The following is an 8953-nucleotide window of genomic DNA, read 5'->3' as shown; positions in this document are numbered from 1 at the left end:
TAACTACTAATTTTCGTTTGTATATTTAGCTGTTTTTTAAAAAATAAATAAAATCAAATTGGGTTTATACAAGTAATATATTATATACAATTATTTGTATTGTATTGTATACAAACTATTAATATAGATAAATAAGTAATTGTATATAAGTGTTAAAATTATACAATTTATTTGTATAAAGTATCGTGGGTGATAATAAACTGGAAAAGAATATACAACCAAACACCAGAAATGGAAGTTTGTATATACACAAATACGTATAGATATATACAGTATAATAAAAAAACTATTAATACGTATATAAATGTATACAAACTAATATATACAAATAAAATTTATACAAATACTTGAGATTCTTTATAGCAAATTTCATTAAACTGTAGCCATGGTTCATAATTATATGAAACTATAACTGTATTAAATAATACACTAGTAATATTTGTCAATTCGCGTAATCTTTTTTAAGAAAAATATTGAACACTATTGGTAGAAAAGTAAACTTTTCATACAAAATGAAAAGATAATTAAAAGAAATTTGAGATATTTGGAGTACTATGTCTCGTGAAAGATGGTATAAAACAAGAATAATTATAATATCAATTGAAAAAATAAATCAAAAGAAATCAATTATATAAAACTTACTAACAATTTAAATTTAAGACCTTCATTTAATTTTGACTTCGGGCCACTAATCTATTTGAGCCGCCCATCTCAAAATGAATTTAGCTCTCGACATTAGGTGATGCTATTGGCTGTACAAATCAGTTACTTATAACAGAACATTTATTCTTCATTAACCATCATCCTTAGGTTCTCTATGACCATTATTGTCATTTATTCTGCATATATTACCATTGGACCCTTTAATTTGCTCACAACCTCACTCTTATAAGTTTTTTTTTCTTCTTTTTACCTATTTATAGGTAAGTTCTTTCATTTGGTAGAGTAGAAATATAAAAATAATTTCTATCTTCTTTCCTTAATATTATTTTTTTTGTGTTGAGTTTCCTTCTCTATTTATTTTTTGTTAAATTTTATATTAGAAGAACTTGTTAAATTCTGGAAAATATACCTATTTCTGGTGAAATATCCTTAAGGACAATGTCTTGAACACACCTCAAGCTTTCAAGTATTCCCCACTATTTTCATGATAGTGTTTTTTCTTCCAACAAATTACATATATAAGTTAAATTTATTGTTTATATCTTCTTAAACTTTGGTACTTAATGGAATCAATGTGTATGGTATGTTTAGGATTCAATTCAACATGTTTGCATGCATCTCATTAAGATAAATTCTTGTTTTTTCAAATATATATATATATATATATATATTTGCTGCCTGGATATAAACTTAAGCTTAGAAAAAAATAAAATATAATATACTTTCTTTCTTGTATTTTTTTTATCGTCGAATCTTATGTTAACTGAATCTTGATGTTTCATTCCTATTTCATGAAAAACAAAAAAATAAAATATCTTGTTATGATTTCTAACAATATTATTGCGAATAATAAAATATAAATTATTTCTTCACATACCATGGATAATCATCTAGCTGGATTTATTTCTTCCTAATTAGATTGGACTTATCACAGAAGATATTTATTTAAGATTATTAAACTTGACCATCTCAACAACAAAGTGGCTGTAGTTTAGTGGTAAGAATTCCACGTTGTGGCCGTGGAGACCTGGGCTCGAATCCCAGCAGCCACAAAAAGTTTGTTTTTATATGTCACTCTAACGGAAAACTAAATAGGGACACGTGACCGGCGGTATCCGCTTTGATTCATGCAGCTAGGGGTGTTCATGGTTTGGATAAAAACCAAATCGAACCGATTTAATTTGGGTTTTGGTTTGGTTTGGTTTTAGATTGTTAAGAACCGATAGTATTTGGTTTGGTTATGGTTTTGTTCGAAAAAAATCGAAGAAATAACCGAATCGAACCAACAAGTTATATACATAAATTTTATTATTACACATACATAATATATTATATTCATAAACAATTTTAAAGATTTTGTATATGTTTCATCAAAATTTATTTATAATTTACTTATGAAAGAAAAAATGTCCAAGGTGAGAACATTTTTCTTATTGGCTTCATGTATATGAGTGTCTCAATTCTTTGTGGGACTGAAAATGTTAATGTCTGTTCCTTCTAAGCTAATATAGTGAATTTTAAAGCTTTAATCATAATAAATTCAGTGATCGAAAGTTCAATAATTTCAGTCATTCTAACTATTTTTTTGTTTGAATGGATTGTTGTCATTTTTTTCACGTTTTGAATGAATTGTTTCTTTTATTTTTATGTATGGTTAATAACCGAACCAAAATCGAAAACAACCAGACCGATAAATGTATATTATATTTGATTTGGTTTGGTTTTGATAATTTTAAAACCGATTAAGTTGGTTTGGTTTTGGTTTTGACCAATAACCGACCCAAACCAAACCGTGAACACCCCTACATGCAGCTACTATGGTAACAACTGGCGTTTTCATGATAGCAAGGTGTTCCCTTTTATTTGAATACCCACCTACGACTTTGATTGTTATTACTTTTGCAGGAGCTATGACGTCATTCCTTGCGGCAACCACTGGAATATTACATAATGATCTAAAGAGGGTCATAGCTTATTCAACTTGCAGTCAATTAGGCTATATGATCTTTGCTTGTGGCATCTCTAACTATTTAGTTAGCGTCTTTCACTTAATGAATCACACTTTTTTCAAAGCATTACAATTCCTGAGTGCAGGTTCGGTGATTCATGCCATGTCGGATGAGCAAGATATGCGGAAGATGGGGGGAGGGGCTGTAACACCCTAGAAAATTTTTTGAACTAAGACTCGAACCGTTCTTTGTAGTGAGTGAGATTTTACCAAGGAATTAAAAATTTCTTAAGTGTTAAGGTCACTAGATGTAGCACCTTGAGTTCCAAAAAGAATTAAATTGGAAATAGCAAAATCTGAAATTTTGCAAGTTAAGCTAAGTATGAGTTTCGGATCGACTTAAAACGACCATAACTCATAGCTCAGATGAGTTAGGTGTTCTACCATATACCGTAGGAAAGATCTTTGAATTATATTTCCAACGCCACCGAGTTTGCTCAGTTTCGAGTTCGTATGAGGGAGATATGTCCATTCGAAGTTGGGCTATCTAGATAAGGAAAGGCAAAATCGGATTTTAGAGGGGTATTTTGGTCTTTTCCTTACCCAATCAGATTTAATTCGTTTTTAGTAATATTTTAGGGGTATAATCTGATTAGGTTCAGTTTTATAATCCAGTTTACGCCTAGGGTTTTAGTTGAGAGTTCAAGAAGAGAAAAGAAGAGAGAAAAAGAGAAAAAGAGAAAGGATGAAGGAGTTTGTCGACGTTCTTGAGAGTTGTTGCGGGTTTTCGCCATGAGTTTGATCCCTAAGAAGTATGTAAGCTTCCATAGTGTTGGGTTAGTTCACCCACACGCCAAACATGTTATTCCAACGTAAATTCATTCTCAAAAGTTGAAGGATTTAAGTTCTTGATAGGTGTTCTTGAAGTTAATTCTAAATCTTGTTTTGTTGGGGTTTTGATGATTTCTTGAGATGAATGTGATTATTTTGAGTGTTGTTTTGAGTGGATTAGTGTGTACTTAGGTCGGGTAATTGAATCTAAGGAAAACTTGAGAAAATAAATCGATTAAAAGCGATTTAAGGTCAGAAACGAGAGGAAAGGTTCGTCAGTTTTGCCTGGGGTAATGCTGGCGCGACGCGCCAGAAATGAGACCCAGTAAATTGGGGCCTGGCACGCTGCGCAGGGATGCGCTCGGATCGGCGTTTTTCATCGTATAGCCTATTTAAGTCATTCTAAAGTGTCCTAACACTTTCCATTGATTCTAACTACTCTAAATGACTTCTAAACATCTAGAAATCATCCATGAACATGAATCATAACCTTGAATCCATAAATCCAAATTCAAGGTAGAGTTAAGAGTTATGCCTTGAGAGTTCTTCCGAACATTTAAGATAGTCCCTTTGAGTTTTCTTTGAAGAACCTTCTACAAATTTAAATAACTTGTTTCAAGACTCGAGAAAGTGAGTATGAGAATGAGGAGAATGTATTCATGAGTCCACTTTATCATCACGATATCCTTCCTACCATGAACCATAACTCTTGAATTCATAATTCACATTCAAGAGAGAGTTAAGAGTAGAGTTCAAGAAATTCTTTGAGTTCAATTGTTAATCCTTTGAGATTCATCGTCGATTTGAGTTAAGTTTTGAGTAAGTATGAGAATGAGAAGAGTTGTATCATGAGTTCCATATAGTTATGTAGACAATCGAGTCGAGTTGTTTCATGCCCATAATTTCGCATGAACTTCGTAAGTTGAGTATCTTTGAGAGGAGTAGTATCTTTAAGTTCTAAGTCTTGAGTATTGAGTTTCAAATCCCTTTGAGATTATATTCCTAATCATGGGACTATTACATGTTACCCATGAAGTCATGGAGTTGAGTTGTTCATGCCCATAATTCCGCATGAACATTATAAGTCGAACAGTCTTGAGATAAGAAGTATATTTGAGTCCTTGAGTCGAGTAGTTCATGCTCATAATTCCGCATGAACCCTCTGAGTTGAACATTATTGAAATGAGTAGTATTAGTGAAGTTCTTGAGTTCCAAGTACTGAGCTCTATCTATGGTTATTGAAAACCTTGTATCGAGTCGTTCACGTCCATAATTCGGCATGAACCATATTTTAAGAAGTCTTTTGCAAATGTTTTAACTTTGTTTTAAGACTTAAGTTTTGAGTTCAGTAAAGAGTAAAGTTGAAGTTCATTTCTTCAAAAGTATATGGGGACTATGTATTCCAAAGATATTTAAAATGTTTTCACATTTAAATAAAACGGAAACTGAGATTTCCAAGATAGCTTTTGAGCTAAGTTTTTGAGCACTAATCTACAAATCACGGAAAGAAGTCTAGTTTTTAAAACATATGAGCTAATTATATTTTGGGAGTAGTATTGAGCACCGATATGGGGATGCGAGTTCAGATAACACAAGTCTCCATAAACCATGTAGCCATCATGGGTAGTAAATGATCATACTTTTTAGATGAATCATTAAGATGCTTTTAGCATAGACTAGTGGATCCACTTAGTAGTTCAGGTTTTATACCGATGGCAAGGTATCGGACGGTCCATGGCAACGTGAGGTAAAACGTTGTACCATCACTTAGGCTTATAGTGATGGTTGTTGGTTAGAGAAACTCCCACAAAAACTATATTACTTTATTATATAAGTAAAGTTGAGTTTGTTATTGCATTTTCTTTAACAAACTAAGTTGTTTTATTGTTTTATAAAGTTTTCCATATATTGCATGTGTATTGTTGCTTTATATTGAGTTGAGTATCCAGAGTCGAATATCATATCTTTGAGTTAAGTATCTAATCTCTGAGTTGAGTATCTTATCTTTGAATACTTTTGAGTTGAGTAAGTTTGAGTAGTTTTGAGTATCCTTGAGTATTCCTTGAGTTGAGTAAGTTTGTGAAGAGGTAAGTATGTTTTCATTTTTATCAAGTTCAAGCTAATGTTTATGTTTTAGAATTTCCCTTACATGCTTGTACATTCCACGTACTGAGCCATTTGGCCTGCATCTTCTCGTGATGCAGACACAGGTATTCAGGATCATCAACATGAGCTTCGTTGATACATTCGGGAGTTCGAGTTAGCTATGGTGAGTCTCCTTGCTCCCGAAGGATTTCATTTACCTTTCAGTTATATCAGTTGTTAGGATGTTGTGGGTCTTGTCCCCACTTCCATCTTTATCAGTTAGAGGCTTCATAGATAGTCAGTATAGTTGAGAAGTCTGTATTATTCATTTATTTTATTAAATATTTTAAAGACTTAAGTGCTTATTTTATGGCGAGTTAAATATATTATTTTTTATTCTAAGTTGTTCATTTGAGTTAAAGTTTTGAAAAGTTAAGTTTATTGAATTTTATTCAGTTTTAAGCTTTTGCATGCTTAAGTTAGTCTTCCGCTTGTAGTCAGCCAGGATGAGGGTTCGCTTGGGGACCAACAATGGTTCGTAAGTGTCGGCCACGTCCAGGGTGTAGACTCGGGTCGTGACAGGGGATTGCCTCCTCGTTCCCTTTTACCTATGTCATGATGCTCATGGGCAGCTTATCTTTAATTGGATTAGATTGCGCCACGTGTCCCTATTTAGTCTTTCGTTAGAGAGAAAGACATATTTGCTCTAGTTTTTGAATGACAGGGGTACCAATGTCCCAAAAGTATGATAGAGGGTATCTGTATACCATTTACGATAGTTCGGGGTATATTTGTTCTTTTTCCCTATTTTGAATAAGGGTTGTTTGATTTGTGAATAATATGTAATAGTGAGACTAAAAATATATATACTTTTATTACTAGAAATGCATATAGAGTTTAATATAAAATATGATTTTGTTGTACACAGGATATATAAAATATAGCATCATATCCCATCCGAAAATTATTATCCCTTTTTTTAATTTTTTAGATAAGTGTTTGTGGCATCCAAATGAAGTTCTAAAAAGAACTTTTCCAACAAACTTCTCTGAAAACTTCAATCCCAAAAAAAGTTGTTCTTTATTTGGGGCCAAAATGTTGTGGTGTGCAACTTGTAGTAGTATAAATAATTATTCTCACCAACAAATGTGATGTAGTTGGTAGGATTGTTCCTCTCTTAGCCAAAGATATTAGGCTCGAGCTCATCCTCAACTAATAAGGGTAAATTATTTATTCATACCTTCAATAATATCGAGATATTGGTTCATGACCATGTTTACTTCATCTTCAAGAGCAACCCTGGATACTTTCGTACCTCCTTAGTAATTCCAAGAAGATGCTTCAATCTCATTAAGAGTTTTGGGAAAATTACACGAATAAACAAACATATACTAGTTAATTAGCTAACATAGTTATAGTTTGAATTAATTACCACTCGCAACCTCTTTTTAGCTATAATTATGTGCGTCTCTCTCCTCTCTTCCTCTCCCTCGTTCTCTCATCTCTTGTACATATGCAAATACAAATTATACATATACAATTATATGAAAAATATACAAATACAATTCGCCTCTCTCCTCCCTCTCCCAAATTTCGCTCGCCAGATATACAAATATATATGTATACCATCTATATATATACAATTCTCTGATAGATATACATATACAATTCAACAGATATACAAATACAATTCACCTCTCTCCACTCTTTGCACTCTCTCGCTCGCCTCTTTCCTCCCTCAACAAATCTAGCTCATCTATCTCCTCCCTCTAGCACGTAGCTCGAATCGTATTTAGCAAATTATAGTTATGGAGACTAATTAAGTTATTTTTAGTGGCTATTTGAGAAATTCCCCCTCAAGTTTATCACGGTCCAATAAAGATTTCCAATTTCGATTTAAAATATAAATTTTGTTTTTGATAAAGGACGTTTTCCTTATGCCGTGCAAATTCAAAATAGTTTGACTAAAAAAAATAAAATAATTATTCATTGTGATCACCTTCTTTCAAAATTATTTTAATCAACTTTTAGTGAGCCACAGGCCGCCCTAGCTAAAAGGATTCTTCTTTTTAACATGAGCAGTCGCAGTTATATTCCTTTTTATAAAATTACGCGGCGCTTAGCATAAGCTTTTCTTTTGGCTTTATTTTGATAGGTTAGAGTAGTTACGAATTTGATAAAATTTAATAATTTTAGCTCAAAATTTATATTTATATTAAAAGAATTATTAATATATATAAATAACTTATTCAAAATTTAGTAAAAAAGAATTATTATGATTCAAAATATATACACTAAATTTTTTGACTCCGCTTTCAATTGTATTACATTTATATTTTTGGTAACTTTATGATAAGAAATAGAAGATTTGATTCTCTTGTCGTGGTTAATATTGTAGTTTTTAAATGCTGATCAAGGCATATGCCATAATGCTTGTTGGACAAAATTCAAGTTTTAATTTATACTATTTTTTTTCATTTCAATTTGTTTATATGATTTTAATTAAAAAGATGTCAGAAAAAAAGAAAAACAAATATTTTTTTAAAACAGATTAAAAAGAAAAGTAACGCAATTTTTTTTGACAAGAGCCAAATGCCTTCTATAAGGCTCAAATATAGCAAAGGCAATTTTTTTTGTCAGTTAATTATATGTGTAGGTCTTTTGCGAGGGTTGGACCGTTTATGTTAGCCTGCCCTTCCCTCTTTTCGTGAAGGATACATTTTTATCTTTGTGTTATATTCATAGGTAAGATGAAATTTCCTTCTTGTATTTTCCTCATGATATATAACATCCTAGATATATAGCTTGGGATATTAATTCAAACAAATTGAAATCGAAAAAATGATATATTACATGAATGATATAAATGAGTTTTACATTATTGACGTATGCTAATATATTATAACATGTCACTTACCTTATTTTTTAAAGGTAATTTATCCCGTACAGTACTTATCATAAGTAGTTAAATGTAATTATCTCTTGTTTAATATGATAGTAAATTATTTTTCATATTGCCAGTGAATAAAAGTTACTCTATTTTTCAAGATATCTTTATATTTTGGATATTAAAAAGGAACTTAACTTTAATCAAGAGTTCATTACAGTTGTGTTAATTTAATTAAAGTAAACTCATGGTAATACATGAATCAGCTTTGACACATTTTGTCACCTTTTGATGTACTTAATCTCCTATCATGTGTTTGTTTAATTAATTCACTAATTATGATTATGTACTTTATCTGTGTACCACGATCGGTGCTTTTTTTTAGTCTTTAATGCTTGATAAGTAGAAGGAAAGTGCAATCCACCAAGCAACCTCTAAAAAATAATACTCTACCAAGCCTCGTCAATGACGGAGTCAGGAATTTGTTGAAAAATTATACCATGTAAAAAATTAAATATTTATATATATATATATATATA

The 8953-nt window shown here is 31.3% G+C and overlaps 1 non-coding gene across 1 annotated transcript; it reads left to right on the top strand.

Annotated features, from left to right (window-relative positions):
- Positions 1-1643: 1643 nt before the first annotated feature.
- TRNAH-GUG (transfer RNA histidine(anticodon GUG)) lies at positions 1644-1715 on the top strand. The gene has a single exon. It is a non-coding gene; the product is annotated as a tRNA-His (tRNA).
- The last annotated feature ends 7238 nt before the right edge of the window (positions 1716-8953 follow it).

The sequence above is a fragment of the Solanum tuberosum genome, unplaced genomic scaffold, assembly GCF_000226075.1.
Source record: "Solanum tuberosum cultivar DM 1-3 516 R44 unplaced genomic scaffold, SolTub_3.0 scf00101, whole genome shotgun sequence".
NCBI classification, from domain to species: domain Eukaryota; kingdom Viridiplantae; phylum Streptophyta; class Magnoliopsida; order Solanales; family Solanaceae; genus Solanum; species Solanum tuberosum.
Note: the sequence above shows the minus strand (reverse complement) of the source record. Positions and strands in the feature narration are given on the sequence as shown.